Source organism: Callorhinus ursinus, unplaced genomic scaffold (assembly GCF_003265705.2).
Source record: "Callorhinus ursinus isolate GAN/ISIS: 27379988/994484 unplaced genomic scaffold, GSC_fseal_2.0 scaffold35, whole genome shotgun sequence".
Classification (NCBI taxonomy): domain Eukaryota; kingdom Metazoa; phylum Chordata; class Mammalia; order Carnivora; family Otariidae; genus Callorhinus; species Callorhinus ursinus.
This window is the reverse complement of record NW_027397097.1, coordinates 2993740-3016541: the sequence shown is the minus strand read 5'-3', so window position 1 is coordinate 3016541 and position 22802 is coordinate 2993740. Positions and strand designations below refer to the sequence as shown.

The 22802-nt window shown below is 51.4% G+C and overlaps 1 protein-coding gene across 4 annotated transcripts in view; it reads right to left on the bottom strand.

Annotated features, from left to right (window-relative positions):
• P2RY6 (pyrimidinergic receptor P2Y6) overlaps positions 1-18763 on the bottom strand; it is a 40717-nt gene extending 21954 nt beyond the window's left edge. For 2 of the 4 annotated variants that reach the window (XM_073879666.1, XM_073879667.1), the window contains exon 1: positions 18612-18763. The gene's annotated coding sequence lies outside the window, so the exon portion shown is untranslated. Of the gene's footprint in view, positions 1-9661; positions 10018-18611 lie in introns of those variants that run through there. The other 2 variants (XM_025894333.2, XM_025894331.2) reach the window with 2 other exon arrangements.
• Positions 18764-22802: the final 4039 nt, after the last annotated feature.

Genomic DNA, 22802 nt, shown 5'->3' with positions numbered 1-22802 from the left:
GGCCTTGAGGTGGGTGTCAGGTGTGGGAGATGGAATACCTGGGTCCTAGTCCCGGCCCTGCCAGTGGGCATCTGGATTCATGATTCTTGAGGAGACTCAGCTGGTGAGGGGTGGAGCCCCTACAGCACAAGCCTCTGGCCCTGGCCCGGCCCTTGTGCGCAGCACTGTTCCCTGGGGGGCACCCCCCTTCCCCACCAGCCTGTGTTTCGGCAAGGCGCAGCTGAGGAGGACCAAACAGGAAGAAACCATGTGGTATCTGCTCCAGGGAACTGTGGGCCCGGGCTGGTGCCTTCTCTGGGCCAGGTCCCACCCTGCCCAAGGGAGTCGGATGATCTCATCTGCACAGCTCAGCCAGGCCGTGCCCTTGTCCTCAGCCCCACCAGCTTTCCCAGGGTTGGGTGGGTGAAGAGGCCTGGCTCTGCTCCCTGGAGCTTACTGTGACCAAGCCTCCTCAGTGTCTGGGCTTCTGCTTGACTTGGACCCCACCCAGGGACGGGGATAGGCTGGGGGGAGCATGGGGGATATGGTTACTGACTGTTTAAAGTGGTTAGCGCCAGGTGCTCGCCAGCCTCCAGCCTCACCCAGAGGCCAGTGGGGGCAGGGCATGCCCACTGCCACTTCCCACTTGAAATCAATCACCAAGCCTCACATCTGTCATACTGTCCCCTTATCTCAACCGGTGGTCCCTGCCTCAGCCTAGACCACATCCACCCAATGCTCTGTCATCCATCTCCCCAGGAGGTCCATCTTCCTTTTGCAGCCAGAGGGATCTTTGCTCAGCAAAAATCTGACTTCATCACGCCCCCGCCTAAGCAGGGTTTAGGTTTAGCAGGTTATGGTTCCCCAGGGCCTGGGGATAAAGGCAAATCAAGGCCCTGCTGACATCTTTGTTCTTAGCACTCACCCCTGTCCCCCACACACAAGATGCAGGGCCCAGAGCTACTTTCAGTTCCTGGGACCTTTGCTCCTCACTCAGTACTCTTTCTGCCGCCCCTGGATCACCCTCTCTTCACATATGCCACTGGCCGACTCCTGCTGTGAGCTCAATGACAGAGGAGATCCATGTCCTGCCCTCAGGCGCTCAGTGTAGATGAGGAACCTGAAGACCCATAATCTGAGGCAGGCATCCATGCTCCAGACTCCTGCAGGAGCCCAGGCAGGGGGAAGGGATGGTTCTGCAGGCAGGGAAGGCTCCGTGGAAGAGGCAGCAACGAAATGGCCAAGTGTACATGGAGGCAACAGCATTTTTGGCAGAGGGAACCGCAAGGGCTAAGGCTAGATGGGGCATGTTGAAGGGTGCTGCACATGGCAGGAGCTGCCCGTGGACCAGCAAGTGTGGCTGGAGAAGAGGTGAAACGAATACTACTAATGATACAGTTATTGAACGCTTATTGTGTGCCAGATGTACCATACTCCACTCAATCCTCATAATGGCCCTGGGAGAGAAGACTGGTTTATTCTCCATTTAATCCCTCAAGTGGGGCCGTTAGCTGACTTACCCAAGATAACACAAGTAGAAAGAATAGGCTACTGGGCTAGGAGCCCGGGCAGGCTGGCTCCAGAGGCACACATTCTAAGCTCCTACAATACATTAGGGCTGGAGTAGGGAGGTTCTCAGGTGCCAGGGAAATCCAGCCCCTGGATTTCTGCCCAGCTTGCCTGGGACCCAGCTTGCCTGGGGCTCACCCTCCCACGAGTCACGGGGCTCCCTCCAGGGAAGGAAGTCTTCAGGGAGCAACTAAAAGGATTCCTTCTACTTCTCCCAGGGCTCCCCATGGGAAGTCTGAGGTGAGGGATGCCCTTTCCCAGACCTCTTCTGGGGAGGAATGTTCCCCTGTCAAGCATCTCTTGCTATGGGGAGCTCCCTCCCCCACTGCATGGTAATCTTGTCCATTCGAAGCGGGTACCTGACCCAGAGCTGAGCAGTCAGGGCATCCATACAGACCCCTTACCGGTGATTGGTTTAGGGGAAACCAATCAAAGTTTGCTCCAGCAATTTTGGTGGAACCAGTATGAAAGTTTCTCTCCCCTTTCCTCTAGGATTATTAGTTGTGAGGCCCATGGAAGCCTGGTGCTTCTAGAAAGAACTTGCAGGGGAATGTAGGAAGCAAGTAGAAAGTCAGGAGAAAGAATACAAAAAGAGGGGTGGTGGTATCATTGTAACTGCTAGATTTAGCCACGCCTGATCTAGATCTACCTTCAACTTTTCCTGTACATTAACGTATAATACCTTTCTTGCCTAAACCAGTTACATTGGTCACTTGCGATCAAAGCAGCCCCGACCAAGAGGACACCAAAAGTACAGGCAACAAAAGAAAAAAACAGATAAATTGGATTTCATCAAACTATAAAACTTTTGTACATCAAAGGACATTACCAACAGAGTGAAAAGGCAACTCACAGAATGGGAGAGATTTGCCAATCATGCATCTGAAAAAAAGATGAATATCCAAACTACACAAAGAACTCCCACAACTCAACAACAAAAAACCCAAATAACCCAATTCAAAAAATGGCAGAAGACTTGAATAGACATTTCTCCTAGGAAGACACACAGACGGCCCATAAGCACGGGAAAAGAGGCTGAACATCACTCATCATTAGGGAGATTCAAGTCAAAACCATAATGAGATACCACCTCACACTCATTATTAGGGTGGCTACTTTCAAAAAGCGAGGAAATAGCAAGTACTGCTGTGAGAAACAGTATGGCAGTTCCTCAAAAACAAACAAAAAACGACCCGTAGGGGCGCCTGGGTGGCTCAGCTGGTTAAGCGACTGCCTTCGGCTCAGGTCATGATCCTGGAGTCCCGGGATCGAGTCCCACATCAGGCTCCCTGCTCGGCGGGGAGTCTGCTTCTCCCTCTGACCCTCTTCCCTCTCGTGCTCTCTGTCTCTCATTCTCTCTCTCTCAAATAAATAAAATCTTTAAAAAAAAACAAAACAAAACAACCCGTAGAACAGCCATAGGATCCAGCAGTTTCACCTCTAGATAAAAATAATTGAAACTTATTTTTAAACAGACTCAAACAGATATGTATACACGAACGTTCACAGCAGCATTATCCACAGTAGCCAAAAGGCAGAAACAACCTAAATGTCCATCAGCAGTGGAATGGATAAACAAACAGTGGTCTATACATACAACAGAACACTATTCAGTCTTAAAAAGGAAGGAAATTCTGACATATGTTATAGTATTGATGAACCTTGAAAACATTATGCTAAGTGAACTGAACCAGATACAAAGGACAAACACTATATGATTCCGTCTATATGAGGTACCTAAAACAGTCAAATTCATAGAGATGGAAAGAAGAATACTAGTTACCTGGGGCTGGGGGAGAGAGAAATGGGGAGTTATTATTTAGTGGGTACAGTGTTTCAATTTGGGATGACAAAAAAGTTCTGGAGATGGACGGCGATTTTGATTACACAACAATGTACTTAATGCCATTGAACTGTGCATTCAAAAAGGGTTAAAACAGTAACTTATATGTGTAGTGTAAGAAATATATTTTTGGGGGGCACCTGGGTGGCTCAGTTGATTAAACAGCCAACTCTTGGTTTCAGCTCAGGTCATAATCTCAGGGTTGGTCGTGAGATCAAGCCTTGCATCAGGCTCCATGCTCAGTGGGGAGTCTGCTTGAGATTTCTCTCTCTCCCTCTGCCTCTGTCCCTACCCCTGCTCATGCATGCTCTCTCTAGAATAAATATATATATATATTTTTATTTTTATTTTTTTTATTTTTTGGTCTTTGTCCCTGATTCCTGACACAGAGCTCCTAAATTCCTTGGAATTTCCTGAAAAATAGGAGCATCTTTTGTTCTATCGAGTTGACTCTTGGCAGGCCCCTGAATGATTTCAGGATGGGGGCTGGTTGCCAGAAAGAACAAACCTTGATTAGAAACGTAGAACTTTCAGCCCTGCTCCCTAATCTCCTGGGAAAGGAAAAGGGCTGGAGATTCGGTCAGTTGCCAATGACCAGTGATTTAAGCAATCATGCCTACGTAATGGTGCCTCCATAAAAAACCCAAACTGGCAGGGTTTGGAGAGCTTCGAGGTTGCTGAACACATCAGAGTGCTGGGAAGATTGTGCCCCTTCCCTCATACCTTACCCTATGAATCTCTTCCATTTGGCTGTTCCTAAGTTGTATGCTTCATAACAATCTGAGCCTGGGTGTCTCAGTCGGTTAAGTGTCTGCCTTCGGCTCTGGTCATGATCCTAGGGTCTTGGGATTGAGCCCCACATCAGGGTCCCTGCTCAGCGGGGAGTCTGCTTCTTCCTCTCCCTCTGCCCCTCCCCCTGCTTGTGCTCTCTCTCTCTCTCTCTCTAAATAAAATCTTAAAATAATAATAATAATAATCTGGTAGTCCAATAGTCCAATAAAGTGCTTTCTTGAGTTCTGTGAGCCGTTCTAGCAAATTATCAAACCTGAGAAGGGGGTTGTAGGAACTCCTGAGTTACAGCCAGTCGGTCAGGAGCATGAGAAGTCCAGGACTTGTGATTGGCATCTGAATGGAGGGGTGGCAGTCTTGTCCTGTGGGACTGAACCCTTCACCTATGAGGTCTGTGCTACCCCCTCAGAGCTGGTGTCAGAACTGGCTGGCGTCAAGAGGGAAAAACCCTACACATTTGGTGATGCCTTCCTCTGGGGCAAAGGTCAGGCAGGCTGACTGCCCATGGTGAAAGATTTCAGTTGCTCCTTTCCCTGAATGCAACCCTCCATGTGTGCAGGTGTTACTTGGCCTTGTGTTCTATTGCCCTTGTGGGAACTGGGGCTTGACGAGTCAGTGCTAATCCTGACATTCTCCCTGCTTCTGTTGCTGAGGAACAAAGTTCTCCATCTGCAACCAGGAGTCAGGTCTTCTGCCAGCATCCGTTAAAATGCAGTAGGCTAACCTGTCAGCTTGGATGTGTGGTAACATCACAGGCCCTTCACAGTTCTCGAAGCTACTTGCATCAGAATCTCAGATGGGAGATGGAGGGAATTTGTGTTTTTAACAATTTATTATGATAGTCAGCCGACTCAGCCTTGGAGGGATCTTGCTCTAGAGTGAAGCCCTGGGAGAGCTGGTTCTCCTACGAAGCTGGCACTTTCCTCCTCAGGGAGGCTGCATTTCCCTTTTTGTTCCAGCTGCCAGGAAGCTCACAGTCAAATCTCCCTGTGCTTCTGCCTTAGCGTCCACATTAGCCTCAAACTTCTGTCACTTGTATGTTCCTGCTTCTGCTTTCTGAAAAATCAATATGTAATTCACCTACCATAAAATTTACACTTTCAAAATGTACAATTCAGTGGCTTTTAGTATATTCACAAGATTGTGCAACCATCCCCACTATCTAATTTCAGACTGTTTTCCTTAGCACAAAAGAAACCCTGTACCTGTTAGCACTTCTCATTTCTATCTCCCTCCATCCTATGGAAATTACTTACCTACTTTCGGTGTTTACGGATTTGCCGATTCTGGAGACTTCATGTAAAGGGAATCATATACGTGCCATTTTGTTTCTGGCTTATTTCATTTAGCATAATGTCTTCAAGATTCATACATGTTGTAGCATGGATCAGAATTTCATTTTTACAGGTGAATAATATTCCGTCAGAGGGATATACCATGTTTTGTTTACCCATTCATCAGTTGATGAACATTTGGGTTGTTTCCGCTTTTTGGCTATTATGGATAACACAGCTATGAGCATTTGTACATAAGTTTTTGCATGGATACGTGTTTCCAATTTTCTTGGGTATATACCCAAGAGAGGAATTGCTGGATCCTATAATAACTCTACATTTAAGTTTTTGAGAAATTGCCAAACTGTTTTCCAAAGTGGCTGTACCTTTTCACGTTCCCAGCAGCAATGTATGAGGGTTCGAATTTCCCTACATCCTCCCGCACGCTTGCTACTGTCTTTTCCATTATAGCCACCCAAATGGGTGTAAGGTGGTATTATATTGTGATTTCGATTTATATTTTCCTGATTACTCCTTTTTTTGTTGTCATTCACATTTTACCATTTTATTTTATGTATTTCTGATCTGAGGCCTGACATCTTTTATGGAACGAGTACCCCATGGAGTAGGAGAGTCATGGGTCTCTGGACTAGACTTTCCCAGGACTCTCCCTCTGCTTCTATTAGCTGTATGACCTTGAATGAGTTATACAACACTCTGAGCCTCAGGTTCCCCACTTATTAAACAGGTTGCAGTATTTGACTTTCATGGTTGTTGTTGTTACTGTAAAGATATGTCTATGATACAGCTGTGACGTAGGACTGGTACAAAGTAAGTCCTCAGTGAATCTCACTAAGCCTGGGACTCTGACAGGAAGGTTTCCAGTTTGGTCAGGAAACCCAGGATGGGGGCTGTTGGATTTTAACCTAGTATCTGCTTTATTCTAGCAACTTTTTACAACAGAGGTATTTCAGGCTGCCTCACACATCAGTCTCTCCAAGTCTCTGTTCCCCCTTTGTGACATGAGAAATGAAACTGTGCCCCGTGATGTCAAAGTCGGCGAATCTGTAGGGTTCATCCTAACATCTTATAAGTTTTGTCTCTCGCTTCAACCATCAGACTAGCTGCTGCCTAAAGGACTACCTCCTCCCTCAGATGAAGGGCTCTCCACGGTGAGGAAGGAAGTGAATTAAAACTTCCAAAGAACCTACAGTAATGCTATGTGCCTGATCTTATTTACCACTCTGTGAATTGGTCAGGTATGCTCTATCATCCCATTTTGCAGGTGGAGAAACTGAAATTTCAAGAAGCTAGATAACTTGTCTGAGATCACACAGACAGCAAATGCTAGTGCCTAGATTCAAAAACCCAGCTCAGATTTCAACATCTGATTTCTTTTCTTCATTCAGAGTGTTCCCCCCACCTCTGTCCCTTAATAGGAGGTGCTCAGGAAACTTTGCTGACCTGAATGGCTAGTTCTCAACCCCCTGGCTGGCCAGAGACAATGTCATGCCTTTGAGCTGAGATCTGTCTCCTAGACACCACAGGTCAGCTCACCCCTGGGGCCACAGAACAGCCCTCGCTCTGTCCCAGGCCCCCCAGACAAGTGCTGCACTGGGAGTCAGGATGCCAGGCTTCTGTCCCCACTACTACAGACTTAAGCCACCCAGGCCTCAGCACTCTTCCCAAGTTGGCTAAGTGGAAAGTTGTATCTACTCACTCCTGGGTCCCAGGCGTCCAGCACAGGGTTGGGCACAGATGCCACAGACCTAGCCTAGGCCATCTCCACAGACCCATAGCTGCATCTTGCACGGGCCTGCCCTCCCATGGGAGTTGTTAGTGACAAAGCCAGCCCTAGGGCAGGGGGAACAGGAGGATAACTCCATTTGCCCAGGCTGGGGCTCTGGCCTTCCCCAGGCATGCCAACAGTCAGAGAGGAAGAGTTTGAGCTGGGCCAGCAGTACCCACCCCAGACTGAAATAGAAATCCATTTCAGAGAGAAATGGGGAAATGGGCCCAGGACCACAGGGGTGGGGTGGAGTGTCACTGGGGAGAACCCTGAAGACACAGCTTCCTGAGAGTCTTGTCTTGGCCTCTGCTACAGCAAGCGCCAGTCGCCAGACTCTGCCAACTCATCCCTCCTCCGGGGAGGACAAACTCGAATCCCAGGTCCCACACTCTTAACTTCTCTGAACCACAGCCTCCTCAACTGCAAAACTGGGATAACAAGAAGCTTGGCTGCATTCGTCAGCTCAATCCAAGTGCTTTGGAGCACTCGGCACATAGTAGGTGCTCAATAAATGGCAGCCATTGCTAACCTCACTTCACCTGCTCTTTCAGCTCCATACTGACCGAGTGATTCATTCATTTGTTCTTTCCTTCACTTATTCATCCAGCCAACCAGCCAGCGCATGCCCCCTAAGTGAGTCTCAACAGTTAAGAATAAAGTCTCCTGGGGCGCCTGGGTGGCTCAGTCATTAAGTGGCTGCCTTCAGCTCAGGTCATGATCCCGGGGTCCTGGGATCGAGCCCCGCATCGGGCTCCCTGCTCCACGGGAAGCCTGCTTCTCCCTCTCCCACTCCTCCTGCTTGTGTTCCCTCTCTCTCTCTGTCTCTCTCTGTCAAATAAATAAATAAAAACTTAAAAAAAAAAAAAAGAATAAAGTCTCCAGAGTTGAGTCGGGGTTAAAACTCCCGAAATGCCACTAGTTGGCTGGGTGACTCTGGGAAAGTCACTTCCCCTCACTAAGGCTTCACTTCCTACTTGTAAGACGGGAACCGTAAGAGCACCTCTGGAGGGGGCTGGACGGTGTCTAGAGCCAACAGGATAACGATGTGACAGCAGTGAGCACAGGGTCTCGGAAGGGAGAGTGGGTGGCAGGTGAGCCACACAGAGGAGCCAGGCAAGGCGCCAGCCCCGCAGACCAGGCCCTGCTGGGAGCACCAGGCAGCGGGGCCTCCGGGGACAGCCACGGGACGAGGCGAGGGCGGGCGGGAGGCAAGAAGAGTCAGCAGGCTCAGAGACAATTGCTAGGTTCCTGGACCATGGCCGGCTCCCTTTCTGGTAAACTAAGAAACAGTGAGGAAACACACACACACACAAGATCGTAAGAAGGGTAAAGGAGAAAAACCCTAACCAAACAGGGAGCCTCGGGCAGCGTGCAGTTACCCCACCCCGCCAGGCCAGAGGAACACAGCCATGTACACACATTGCGCATGCATGCACACACTCACAAGCTGCACATTCTCACTTGTGCTTACACACCCAAGGGCTTGCCCACACAGGCACATGCACATGCACCCTCAGAGGCACAGCACTTTACAGTTTGCAAAGAGCCTTCTCGCTTATCATCTCATTTGATACAGAGGGGCGGAGAGGTTGTCCCTGAATTGGCTTGGGGCCCTTTCCGGAGCAGACAAGATATGTGAATCCCAGACACATCCAGGGCCCATCTCACGGCCGTGCTGCCTCCGTTCCCACCCCCCAACCCCTGACCCCGGAGGTGTTAGCAGGAGATGAACGGCACCAGAAACCCCAGGAAAGTTTTAACGCAGCTTCCTTCCACAGATTTCTTCATTCACCCCACTTCACTCTCCTTCAGCAAGTCACACTTGGACTCAAGAACTCACTTTCCCACCAGTCACGTGGGGTCAGCTCTAGGCTGTCTTGCGATTTAGCTGGGATGGCAGAGGCAAGAGTTTCCCAAGGGACTTCTCTGTGGACTCCCGTCCGGTCACCTCACTCTTCTTAGCCTCTCCCACCATAGGCTCCCAGAGGGCTCTGAGGGCAGAGCCCAGCCTCCTCCCTGGCGGACCCTCACTAGCATACAATACCTACCAGTTTTCAAATACTCAGGGGGTGTCATTGTTATCCCCATTTTATAGAGTGAGAATTGAGGCCTAGAGAGGGAATGTGTCCCGTGCCACTCGAGACTCAAACCCAGACCAACACGGCTCCCAATTCTGTTTCCGCTCTTCCACCCTCCACAGAGGCCCCACCCAGTCCCCGAGTGTTCACCTCCTCTGTCCTGTGCAGCCTGAGGCTCCAGGCACAACCAGGACACGGGAGAGAGGAGGACCCCCAACACTTCTCCCACCCCCACTCCAGCCTGTGATGAGCCACAGTGGCTGCAAGGGGGACTGCGTGTGAAGCTTGGAGAGGAGGTTGGGGCTCAGGCACACTCAGGGCACTGATCCAGAACACTCACCCAGGAGTTAGTGAGCTCCACGTTGGTCCATGAAGTGTTGGAGCAAATTCTGACTCCCAGAGCAACCCCTAGAGCTAGCCAGTTCCTGTGCCACAAACTGTCACGTGCATGTTTCACAGAAGTCCCCGGAGGTAGCAAGAAACCAAGAAATCAAGCAGGGGAAGTAACTTGCCGCAGCACAAAGCTGGCAAGAGGCAGGGCTCTTCTCAAGAACATTGCAGCTCATTCAGCCACTACCCAGTTGTGAGCGGTCCCTTCATCGTCCGGGTGTGCTTCCCTGCAGAGTGCTGTCGGGACAAGAGTCTGAGATGGCATTTCAGGACCGGGACTTGGCACATGGAGGCACTCGTCAGTAACCATTTTTCTCCCCCTCCTCTCCACCCTGCCCCTCAGCCGTTTCCTGGCCTTTCTCAGAAAGGTCTGGAGAGAGTCCTGGCCCTGTTTCTTGCTGCCACCGGGAACAACTGATCTGGTTTTCTTCACAGTGCCTGGAAGATCCATTAAGAGAGGCTGAGACCCTGAGGTTAACAGCTCTGCCAGATACCACCGACCCCCCTAAGGGCCGAGGATGGCTCCTCAGATTGAGGGTGATCTGGGGGGAAACAGCGGAGCCTGGGCCACCACCCTCTTCAACGGCTCGAATCCACCTTTAAGCTCGGGCTTGACGAGAGGGCAGACAGGGTGGCTCTGCCTCGGGGCCAGTGGTGGCCTGGGACAGCCCCTCCCCTGCCAGAAGATCTGTCCTCCTCTTTTTGTTTGTTTTTTGTTTGTTTGTTTTGTTTTTACAAGTACTTATCGGGCACCTATTCTGTGCAGGTAATGTCCAAGGCACTTGAGAACACAGAACAAAGCCTGTGCCCTTGTATCACTGACATTCTACCAGGGAGACTAGTATATTTTAGCTAATGAGTTTAATAAATACAGAGCAGGTCAGGTAGAGGAACTACGGAGGAACGTAAGGAAGGGTAAGGGGCAGCGCGCCAGGAGGTTGCAATCTCAGCCAAGCTGGACAGGCACCATCTGGAGCTGCTGGATCCTCTTCTTACACCACCCCCTGCCCAGCCCAGAGGAGACCCCAAGCCCCGAGTCCGCATTCTGTGCCAGGCCCTGCCTCAGGGGATCTCAGAAGCGGGCCAGGGTTCCAGGGCACAGGCCTTAGCTCAGGCCCACCAGGGCTCTGGCATGGAGCATCCCGAGCCTGCCTTCCACTCATGGCCTCGGAGAAGCCTTCTGAAGGCTCCAAATTCTCCAGTCAACTCCAGGATCCCATTGCTGAGAGAGCACGAGGCCCAGAGACAGGTAGGAGCCGGCCTGGATCACACAACAAGCCGAAGGTGTCCTTGTTCCCTCTCCCGCCTTCTCCTCCGGCATGTCCGCAAGGGTGGACTCAGGGCTGAGCCTCACGGCAGAGTGCTGGCCTATGCGGGCTGTCTATGCCCTCAGCCAACTCCTGGTTACAGGACTGTAAGGTGCTCCGCCATTGGGCCCGGCTGGTAGTCACAGCCTGCCCCATCCTCCCAGGGTAGACAGGCCAAAATCTCGTTCTCTAAGCCCTGGGAGGCTGAGACCACTTCTCCCCAGCTCAAGCTCAGGGACACTAGTGTTTTGGTTAACTCTGCCTCATCCTGCTGTGTGACTTCAGGCAGGTCCCATCTCTTTGTGGGCCTCGGTTTCTTAATCTGTCCAACGGAAGACATGCAGACACCTGTATCTCAGGGCTGTCATAAAGAATGAGCAAGAACACTGGCAAGAGGGCAGTTTGTAAACTTCTAGGTGCTACTTATGTGACAGGGGATATTCTATCCTTAACATCCCTGCTTGTCTGAAAAACAGCCTCCTCATGCTTGTGGGACCCTGGGGTAGCCCCCGAGCAGTCCCCTGATGCTTGATGGGATCTAAGTGTAAATTCAAAAAAAAGATAAAACCACCTCTGCTCCCAACCAGCGGGCCAACAGCTGACAGGAAAAGCCTCTCCTCTGTCCTTGTGGTCAGAAGATGAGGAAGGAGACATAGAAAGGGACAAGGCCAGCAGGGCTGGGAAAGCCAATTCTGGGAGAAGAGGTGTAAGTTTGAGGTAGTTATAAGGATCACCCATCCTCTACCTCAGGCCCCTGGGGGTGGGAGAGGACGTAACTAGATGGATGTCGGGCACATGCAGTCTGCGAGGGAGGGGTGTCAGCCATGTGAGGGTTTGACCCAGAAACTGTACAGGTATTCACGGGGGCACACATGTTAGAATTGCACCTGTGTGTCTATGGCACACGTGTGTGTCCATGTGAGTGGCCCTGGAGTGTGTATGTTTGTTCACACGCATGTCGGCCTGTGTCTGTGTCTCTGTGTGTGATGCACACAGGTGCTCACTCCTGTGAACCCCTAGTTCACAAGCCTTGTTCTCCCAAGCTTGGCAATCTTTGCCACAATGCCAGGCAGGCCCAGATACCACAGGAGATTTGTGGGGTTCCTGGTCACTGCAGGCTCTCGATTTTCCCCAGGAACAAAAGCAGTTATGCAAGAGGAAGAGGAAGGCTTAGAGGATTAGCTCAGGCTCAGGCCCTCCCAGCTCGGTCGTGGGTGGAAGCTCCTCACGGTGGGCGTGTGCCCAAGGCCAAAGCCCCACCTCCTGGGGTCCTCAGACCCTCTGCTGCATGTGGGCGCCGACTCCTCCACAGTCACCCTTCTGCCCTCCATCAGTCTCTGTACAATAGCCAAGCACTTTACATTTTCCACCCCCATGTCCTAGCTGGATGGTTGCTGGCCACGAACTGGCCAGGCTGACCTTAGGACCCTGCCTCCAGGGTCCCCTCCTCCTAGGCAACCACTCCCAGCTGGGTCTCAGGGCCCCCCTTCCTCACCCTGGGCTGGGCTCACAGGGCAGCTCCGGCTACTCCACTGGGGAAGTCTCCCCACTTTCTGAACCTGGGTTTCTCCAGCTGTCCGATAAAACTCTGCCCACATGAGTGGACCACTGAGAAGGCCTGGGATGAGCCCCTGGCCAGCAGGAACAGTGTCCTGCCCATCCCAGCCACCCAAGGCTACTGCTCACTGGCGCGTTGCAGCTCCCCGGAGCCAGGAGGGAAACACAGCCCTCAGTTCTCTGTCTGAAACAGGAGACCACCTGGCCTCAGGCTAAGGGGGTAGACCTGGTCCCTCTGGGATCACCAAGGGACTGGACCCTACTTGAGGCTTGCTGGCAGCATGCCTGGTGGTCTCCTCAGATGGGGGAGGCTAGTCCCTCTTGCTGCACCTCAGCTTTCCTTCTCTGCAACCTGGGCACCTCATTCTGTCCCGCGTTGGGGGTCTGCTGTTACCCATCATAGGACAGGACAGAGGGGCCACAGGGAACCGGCAGAGGAGGAAGGAGCACGTGCTTGCGGGTGCGGTCTGTCACTGGTGCACACCTAGCACACCCGGACCCCAACACAGCTCCATAAAACACACACAGGTCCACACACACGCATATGCCCAGGCACCTGGCACACTCTGGGGCACACCACCCCGAATCCTGCACACATGCAGCTGCATAAATGTGCACTCACACGCAGCCCAGCATATGCAGGGCTACTGCTCGGTTCCACAGCCCGTTTCATACAAAGACCTTTCAGAACCAGGAAAGAGGTGGAGGGGGAAGAGCTGAGTCCTTGGATGCCCAGGCCCTTCTTTGGCTTCCTCCCAGAGAGGCTGAGGGGTTCCCAGGGACACAAGATGGTTTCTCTGGCCCATCCTCTCCAGCCATCCCGCATAAGCCCTGCCCAGAATGCTCAGAGAAAGCAGACAAAGGTCCTTTCAGGAGTGTAGTCCTCCATCTGCCCAGCCCTGTGTGTTACCAGCTCAAGGTGAGGCCTTGGACTAATTAATCACTTTGGATTTGGGACCTTAAAGAGCAGAATGTGAGAAAGAGGAGTTGTGGAAGGGACAGGGCCATTCCTGGGCAGAGAGAGCCCAGCTACCCCCTGGAGCCCTCGCTTCACCAAATTCGTGATTCATTCACTCATTCAATCTATATTTATCGAGCTCTTCTGAGTGTCAGTGACTTAGTGGTGAAGAAGAGCATCTCAGTCCTTGTCTCAGACTCAGCTCGGAGTCCAGCTTCCTTGGAGCTTCCAGGATGGTGTGGGTGGGGTACCAGTCCCAGGCTCCTCTACCATGCTCTGGTTCTCCTCCATGGATTCCAGCCACAGCCCGATCTAAGTCTTCACAGCACAGACTGAAGTGTGAACTTTGCTCAGGAGCATTGGCATCATCTGAGAGCGTGTTAGAAATGCACCCTGAGGCCCTACCTTGACCTACTGAATCAGATCCCCAAGGGATCCAGGCATAACTTGAAATTTGAGAAACACTGATATAGAACATTCCATACAGATCCAGTCCTTCTCCCTGCAGGCCTTTCCAGGATGGCAAAGGCCCATTCGGGTAACAACTATTATGGGCAAACACACAGTGCTTATAACATCTCATTCAACCCTCATACAGCCCTATAAGTTACGTACTATTACTATCCCCATATTACAGATAGGGAAATGAGGGACCGAGCAGTTAGGCAACTTGCCCAAGTTTCACAGAGCTAGTGGTAGCAGAGCCAGGATCTGAACACAATGTTTTGGACCAATACACTGCCCCATTTAGCACATGTGTCTCCATGTCTGGGTAAGAGTCAGTGTGGTGAGATAGGCAATAAAAAAAAGTGAAAAACTCAAGGAGCCAGTGGACCTCCTCCTAAGAATCTAGGAAATATCAGATTTTACTCATGATTTACTTTAGAATTTAAAACTCTGTCCTTAAAGGGCTGGAGGCAGTGCAGACAATAGCCACATAGGCCACATGATCCTGTTAGAGGCAGGGCAGAAAAAAATGGTAGAGAAATCTAGACTAAGATGGTGACTGAGCTTCCTGGCAGCCAAAATGAAAAGGGAGGGAAGAATGGGACTGGCAGCGAGGACGCTGTGAGGATTCCTGAGCTGAGCCAAAGTCACAGGGATGGAGACAAGGGGACCATTGGAGAGATATTTGGGAGGCTGGTTCAATGTGCCTTGATCACCAAATGGAGGAAGAAGCCCAGAATGTACCCAAACCCTTTACTCCTGTTAGGGTGGCTGGAGGACCGAGAGCACACAGATAAGGACTGGGCACAGTACCTCACACAGCAGGCATGGGTACATGTGTGCTACGTGTCCCCTCTTCATTCATGCTAATGCCACTCCCATCCTCACCCCACTCCACACAGCCTGCGGGCTCAGCACTCTGGCATCTGCCCTTCCCCCAACCTCTGGGAGGCTCCTGCTCACGACCCCAGCCTCCAGAACCACTGCCCCCGAAGCTACAGCTCCTTCCTTCAGTCATCAGATGGGGGGCTGAGGGGTGGTCATGTGAGATATTCGTGGAGAGCACTGTGCATCAGCAGGCCTGCTGTCGGGGCTCAGGGCAGGGCTGGGTGGAAACGTTGCAGGGCAAGAGGTGACACGCAGGGAGTTCCCCCCACACCCCGAATCTCATAAACTCTCAGCCAATCCTGGGTTCTTCCAGAGGACAAGCCCCCTCCCCCGCTGTTCTTTTAGTTCTGAGACCGATTTCTCACACATGCGCTGAGACGGAGGCTGAGCAGGGAGGGGGAGAAGAGAGATCGCAGATCGCAGTCATGGTGCCTTGTGCTGTATTTTCATAACTCTTCGCCTGATCATTCATTTCTTCCTTCTCTCCTCACCCTATTCGACTAATGTTTATAGTCTGGTCCAGGTATCCCACACAGTGTTGCGATCCTCAGGGGTAGGCGAGAGAGGTCAGGGAGTTTTAGTCCTGCGTGCCAGTTTGCCAGAGGAGCAAACTGAGTTCTGGAGAGGGAAAGTGACTTGTCAAAGTCACACTGTTGACGCAGGGCCTGGCCGTCCGCCCTCCGCTCCCCAGCCCACGCTGACTTCAAACACGGCTGTGCATTAACGGTGCCGTTCTTGTGAACACCACAGGAGTCTTTTCTATAACCTAAGGTACTTAGAGAGTCTCAGACATAGTGAGGTTTACCGTCGGGGTCTCCTCAGCCCCATTTCTTTTTTTCTCCCTTCATCCTGTGTCCCCTCCAGGAACCCAGTGATCCCACAGTTCCCTCATCCCGAGGGAAACGATGACAACTCCGGATCCAAACCACTCCCTCTCCCAGGCCACCCCTTCCCCTGAAAGCCATGAGTTCAAGTACCTCCACTGCCCTGTTGAGGAAGGGCCTCTGGGTTCCCTGTCACCCATCCCAGGGAGCATGTGGCCATTTTACCAGGGACCTTCCCATACCCCAGAGGAGGAGCTCCAGTGGCTGTGGCTGGCTGTGGAGGGACCTTTCCTGGGGCTTCTCAAACAATTCTGCAGAAGTGACCACTAGCATATTTTCTCTGGTGGTTTATAAGCTTTAAAGTGTCTCAGGCTGCCAGAGCCAGGGTCAGAATCCTTGAACACTTAAGTTGGAATCAGGGAATGGTACAGCAGGAGCACAGAAAGTTAGAGTTTAGATTATAGACTTGAAGAATGTGTGAGTTAAGATTATAGATTCTTGGGGCTAGGGCTGTAGAATCACGAACAATTATAGTGGGAATTGTGGATTAAAGGAAGTCCAGCAGCTGAGACGAGAGAGCTGGCCTTGTCACCCAGCCAGTCAGGGCTGGGCCAGGTCTCCTGCTACCCAGCAAGCTTCTGTCCTCCACACCTCCTGGAGCAGCACACCGTGGTCTCTGCGGCCAAAGCACTCTCTGCTTGGGGACAGTGGGGACACTGGTCTGCCTCTGCTCTGTCCCGAGCCTCACCACCAGCCCATCACAGCACCCCGCCACCACAGGGGATATATTTAGGTGCCCTCCCTAAATATGTTTCCACAGCTCCCAATACTGCCTTTTATGTCCCCTCCTCCTCTGAGGCCTCTGGGCACCTTCTCTAAACTGCCCCAGTGAAGTCATCAGGAACAAGGGCTCTTGCTTCACCAATGCAAACATTCCCCTTCCCTCAAACAAAGCCCAGCTTGAGGGGTCTCCTGGGTCACCTCAGCCTGGATTTAGGCCCACCTGCTCTAACTCTGACCTCACCTCCTCCCTGCCTTGGGCCAGGGACCAAACATCCTTGATCTTGCCCTTCTTGACCTTCCTCATTCCAGGCAAAGGGCACCCTTGTCCCTGCCAGTCCCCAAACACACACACACACAAACGCCAACATTTTGCTGTTCCTCTAGTGTTTATCAGGACAGAGAGTCTTCCGTTGGAGACCCATGGCTACCCCTGCACTTTACCCCAGGCTCCCTCCCACACTCCATCTCGGCCTTGCCAGAAACTTGGCATTCTCCCCTTTCAGACTGCATCTTCCCAGGAGCACAGAGTCACTGAGAGTACAAGAGTGATGGAGACCAGGGACAGGCATGGATTCCCTAGACATACTTCAATGGAAGGCTCTCAGATTCCCGACTGCCCAGCTCATGAGAAATTGTTCCTGAGGGAATCGGGATTCCTGGGGCAGGCAGGGACACCCCCCTCCCGCCCATGTAGGGGCTCCATCATACCCATCATAGTTTTATCACCAGCAGTTAGTTTTATCACCAACAGTTAAGGGATTTTATGTGCTGGAGATTGTGCCAGCATTTTATATCCTTACAATGACCCTAAGAGGCAAATATATTAATGTCTCCATTTTATGAAGGAAGAAACTAAGGAGCAGAGAGGTTTTGACCAAGGTCCTACATGTAGAGAGTGCCAGAGCTGGGATAACACAACCACCTCAACAGTCCCAGGTGGTAGCCTGCTATGGGAACCCCCTTCCCTGTAGTCCCTGAGGGTTCAGCACCCTTTACCTGTCCAGCCAGTGGGGAAAAAGTGAGAATCTCATTGATAGTCCGAGCGCCTCTCCAGAAGTTCAGCTCCCCTGCTGCTGAAGTAGAAATAACCCACAGACCCCACAACAGTCCCCTCACACAGCATACACCCCCACACCACCGTGACCCCTTCCCTCACATCCTGTACACGCCGCCGCACACAACTCCAGCTTCCCACAGTGCACCCGTGCTGCACACATGCCCACACAGCACAACCACATACCAACCACACTGCCGCACTCCCCCAGGATGTGTTAAGTCCTGCCATCCCAGTTTGGAAGGCAGGCAGGGGATTCCGACTCTACAGGTGCCAGACGGCTCCCACCACAGGATAAACCCTGCCAAGCCTTGAGTCAACTCACTGGATGATAACTTCATCAGAACAGTATTTTTGTATTAAAGCAAATGCAGAAATATTAGAGAGGAATGCAAAATCCACATGAATTCTGAAGATTAAAAAATGAGACTTCAAAGAACCTGTGTGTGTGTGTGTGTGTGAGTGTGAGCACCAGACTGTTTGCACTTCCTCCAGCCAGATCCGGGGTGAACTTTCATTCTCGTAAGCCTTTAGGCGTGCTCCTAAGCCTTCAGTAAGAACCACCCCGGGGTCATGGAAAATGTTCTGTTGGTGGTAACCGCTACACAAACGCTTCTCACCTTCCATTACCCGGCTCAGCACACCACACAGGGCCACGGATGTGCCACCACAGAATATACACATCTCAAAACAGGCACAACACACATGTATGCACCATCGTGCTGTGGCTCCTGCCACACAGTGTGCACACGCCATGGGCACACACGGTACCCCTGGGTGACTCTGGCACAGTCACCCAGAGCTGTAGATTGGTACTACACACACTTCTTGCGTGTGGACACACCCCACAATCCACCGGTCACTCTGCACACACACATTGCCCATACTCCATACTGATATCTTATACACTGGCAACATCACACACACACACACACACACACACACACACACACACACACACACACTCACCCCTGGGAACCCCACCTGGGCAGGGCTGCGAGCCTGTAGCGGGCAGGCATACGCTGGACCCGCGCGCCCCGGCACCTCCTGCCCCTAGATCCCCCGCCCCGCACAGCCCTTACCTGGGCCACGCAGCGCCAGCCGGCTCCGGGAGGGGAACGCTGCTCGCTCCGGCGCTGACGGGCGAGCCCGCACTCCTCCCGCTCTGGCGATAGAAGGCGAACCCGCAAACCGAGGGGCCGCGTCGGAGGCGGCCCTAACTCCCAGCCCAGCGTCTCCCGCCGCCCGCGTGCCTCACAGCCCGCGCGCGAGCGCCCGAACGGGGGCGGGGCGGGGCGGGGCGGAGCGCACCCAAGTTGGAGTCCTGTCCAGGCTGGACCCGGCTGGATCGCCCGCCCCTTGGGGGACCAGAGGGTGCTGATAAGAGTCTGGAAGAGGCCACTGGCGTCGGGGGCGGCGCTCTGGGCTGCGAATCAGGACCCCTGGACTCTAGTCCAGGTTCCAGCACTCCTGCCCTTCCCTGGCCTCAGTTTCCCTCTTTGTACCGGAGACAGTGGGAAGTGGTGATTCCTCAGGTCTTTTGGGCTCTGCCATTCTACAGTTCTGAGCTGGTGGTGGAGAGGGAGGAATAATAAGTGTTATATCTTGAGTACCTATTATGTGTCAGGCACCGTGTTATGTATTTTAATACATTACCTCATTTAATCACCATAGTAGTTCCAGGGACCTTCTTAACCCCATTTTACAGGTGGAGAAACTCAAGCACAGACAGATGAAGTGACTTGCCCAAGGTCACACAGCTGGTAAGTGGCAGACCTGAGATTTTGAGCCCAGGCAGCCTGGCTCTAGAGCCCAAGTACCCCTACAGGCTGTGTTGGTGGCACTTTCCACACCATAGACAGCTCCCTGATCCTCATAACAATCCCAGGAACCTGGTGTTACAGATCCATTTTACAGATTAAGAAATTGAGGTTTAGGGAGATTATCTTACTCTAGGTCACCCAGCTGGTGGGCCATCACACTAAAGATGGGAGTCGGAGTGATGCTGGGGATGGTGTCAGGATAGTGTAACAGGACAGCACTTGGCACAGAGGTGGTGCTTATCAGTGTCAACATTCCTCCTGTCACTCCCTGTCCCTCTCTTCTTTTATCTCCTACTGGACTGTGGCCTCCACTTCCCTCATCCCTGAAACCTCCCTGACCTATAGCCCTCAGACAAGCCAGCTTGGTGACCACTGCAGCTTTTATTCAACAGTTGAGTACCTACTATGTGTCAGGTTCTGTGGTAGGCACCGGAAATGCACAAAGACAGTCCGGATAGTGCTGGCCTCATGGAGTTTATAAGCCAGTGGGGAACACAGACATTAGTCATACAAATTCATACATAATTACACATTGTAATGAGTGTTAAAGGAAAAGTGAAGGGCTGTATGAGAGATTAGAATGGGGGCCAGGGGAGGCATCCAGTTTAAATCAAGAGATTTGGGAAGACTTCGCAGAGGAAGTACCATTTAAGCTGAGACCAAAGTGAGTGGTTGGCATCAGCCAGGTGACAGTGAGGGGAAGAGAATCCCTGGCAGAGAAACTGCACAGAGGGCTCAAGGCACGAAAAGGCTTCTCTAGTTCCAGGAAATGAAGCGCAGCCAGAGTTGGGGGTGCCCCACAAGCTGGGAGGCATGGTGTGAGATGGGTTGCAAGAGCAGCAGTGACCATCCCAGACAGGCCTTGTGGCAATGGTCGGGAATTTGGCCTTTGTCTGAAGGGCCGTGGGAGTCACTGAAGTGTTTAGAGAAGTGGAGTGACATAATCCAATTTCACTTTCATAGATTTCTCCAGCTGCTGGATGGAGAAGGAGGAATGGGTGGGAGGGGCCAGGTGGCAGCAGGAGCCCAGCGAGGAGGCTGGCTATAGTTGGCTTTCCATAGGCTATCGCCCAGCTTTCCATGGTCTGGAAAGAGGTGATGGTGGCTGGCTCAGGAGGGAGTGGGGGATGGAGCTCTGAGGATAGACCCAAGGGTGTTTAGTGTCAGGGGCTCTCTCTGACTGGACAGATCTTGAGGCAAAGCCTTGTCTGGTTCATCCCTTTGCAGGGAGAAGGTGTTTACCTGTGATTCAAGGGACTTGGGCCCCTAGAAACCCTCACCTAGGGAAGCTCTCTCCTTTGCCTTCACAGTGGCTCTTGCAAATCCCCCCTTTCCACAAACCCTAACTCACTGATACCCCCATCCTAGCTGCTAAACCCACCCTCTACCTGACTCACCAAGAAAATTCACTCACAAATGTTCACTGGCCCTTTCTTGTGTCAGGCAGACATTAGAACTGAGGCCAGGCTTTCTGGGAGCTCACTTAACTTTTCTGCCCCCAACTTCTCAGCTCAGCATCCCCCCACCCAAGAAGTGGCTCTTCTTTCATCTGCAGTGAAAGCCCCAGCCAGAGCCCAGAACTGTTCTTCTGTTTTTGCAGCTGGGTCCCCCACACCCTCAGGCAGCCTTCTCTCTCCTGGTCTCCTTTCCTGCCAGTCTGAATGTGCTCCAGCATCTCCCCCAGCCCTGCTTTGGGGCCACGCTCTCCAGGTGTTACCCTCTCTCTTCCCTTCACTGCCAATGAGTTACCACCTCTGCAGTCCTTTCCCATTTAGTCTCTGCCCCTACAGCACTCCAGTACAGGCCCTCCAAGGACCTAGGAACCTCTGTGTCTCTGAAGGAGTGTCACTCCATGGACACAGTCAAGAACTCCCAGGATGGCCCCCACAATACCCCACCTCGTTCTCCTCCTGCTTCCCGGATCCTCCCAGGACTCTGTCCCACCCTCTTCTCTGCTCTTTCTGCACATTCTCCCTGGGGGAGGGCTCCCTAAATTACCCCTGTGCCCTGGACACTCAGTCCCCACCTCCAGCCCAGCCTATCTACTGCATCCCAGACCCATTGCTCCTTGGACATCTTTGATGTCCCTCGATGACCAAAGCGTCCTTTTCTCTATTGTACTCTCCATCATAGCCTCATCTCTGTGACACATCAGCCCCGGTCACCTCCCCCAACACCTGTAGCCCTCAGAAGCCAGCCCCCCCCCCTTTCCGGCTCCCTTTGCAGCTTGTATTCAATGAACATTTGCTGAATTCTTGCTGTGGGCGAGAATTAAGGAAGGGTTTCTTAAAGAAAAACAACAAGAAAGAAAAAATCATGTAGGAAAAAATTGGTGAACTCAAGTCTGATAAAATTTTTAAAGTTCCGTTTAATCCAGACGTACACATACACACACATGCGCGCGCATGCGCGCGCGCACACACACACACACACACACACACACACACACACACACACTAGTGAAAAGACAGACCACAGCTGACAGAAGATAATTGCAACATGTATAACAAAGGGTTACTATTCAGCATATACAAATAACGCCTACATATCATTAAGAAAAAGCCGAACAACCTAATGGAAAAATGAGCAAAACACACAAATAAGCATCTTATTTTTTTTAAAGATTTTTATTTATTTGAGAGAGAGACAGAGATAGCGAGAGAGAGAGCACATGAGTGGAGAGGAGAGAGAGAAGCAGGCTCTCCACTGCAGTCCTAACTCAGCTGTTCTCCCATGTCCCTTAAACTTATTTGATACATAATTGTCACCATCTTCCTCTCATTAAGTGAAAATGTCTTCTAAGGAAGTGGGAAAATCTGAGAAGAAAGTAGGTAAACCCGAGAGGCTTAGAGAAGCCCATACATTGGAAGAAAATGTGGAAGTAATAAAGCTCGTGGAAGTAATAAAGCTCGTGGAAGTAATAAAGCTCGTGGAAGTAATAAAGCTCATGGAGAGGCCAGGCCAGGCCCACGTCCTCCTGCATCACACACAGGAACTGTTCTATGTGTGAGAAAACAGGAAAAAAAGCTCATTCAGTGTTAGATAATGGAGTAATCAGTGTTTTAAATGCTTTAGAACTTTCCTCAATGGTGGAAATATCCCATATCTGCCATTCAGTGTGGTCGCCTCTAGTCCCACGTGGCTATTAAGCGCTTGAAATGTGTCTAGTGCAACTGAGGACCTGAATTTTTATCTTTTAATTAATTTACATTTAAATTTAAATAGCCTCACGTGGCTAGTAGATACCATATTGGACAGTATAGCTTTATATTGTGCAGAAATCTTCGCTGATTATTAATACCTTTAAAGAATTTTAGTGATATTTGGGGGAAATCAGTTGAAGTTTTTGGATGAGCTGGGAACATATTAGTTTTCCCAGCTAAAATTCTGTACTATGAGCTTTCACTATTCATGAATTTGCTATTAGAGATGAGCTATGTCCTGATAATA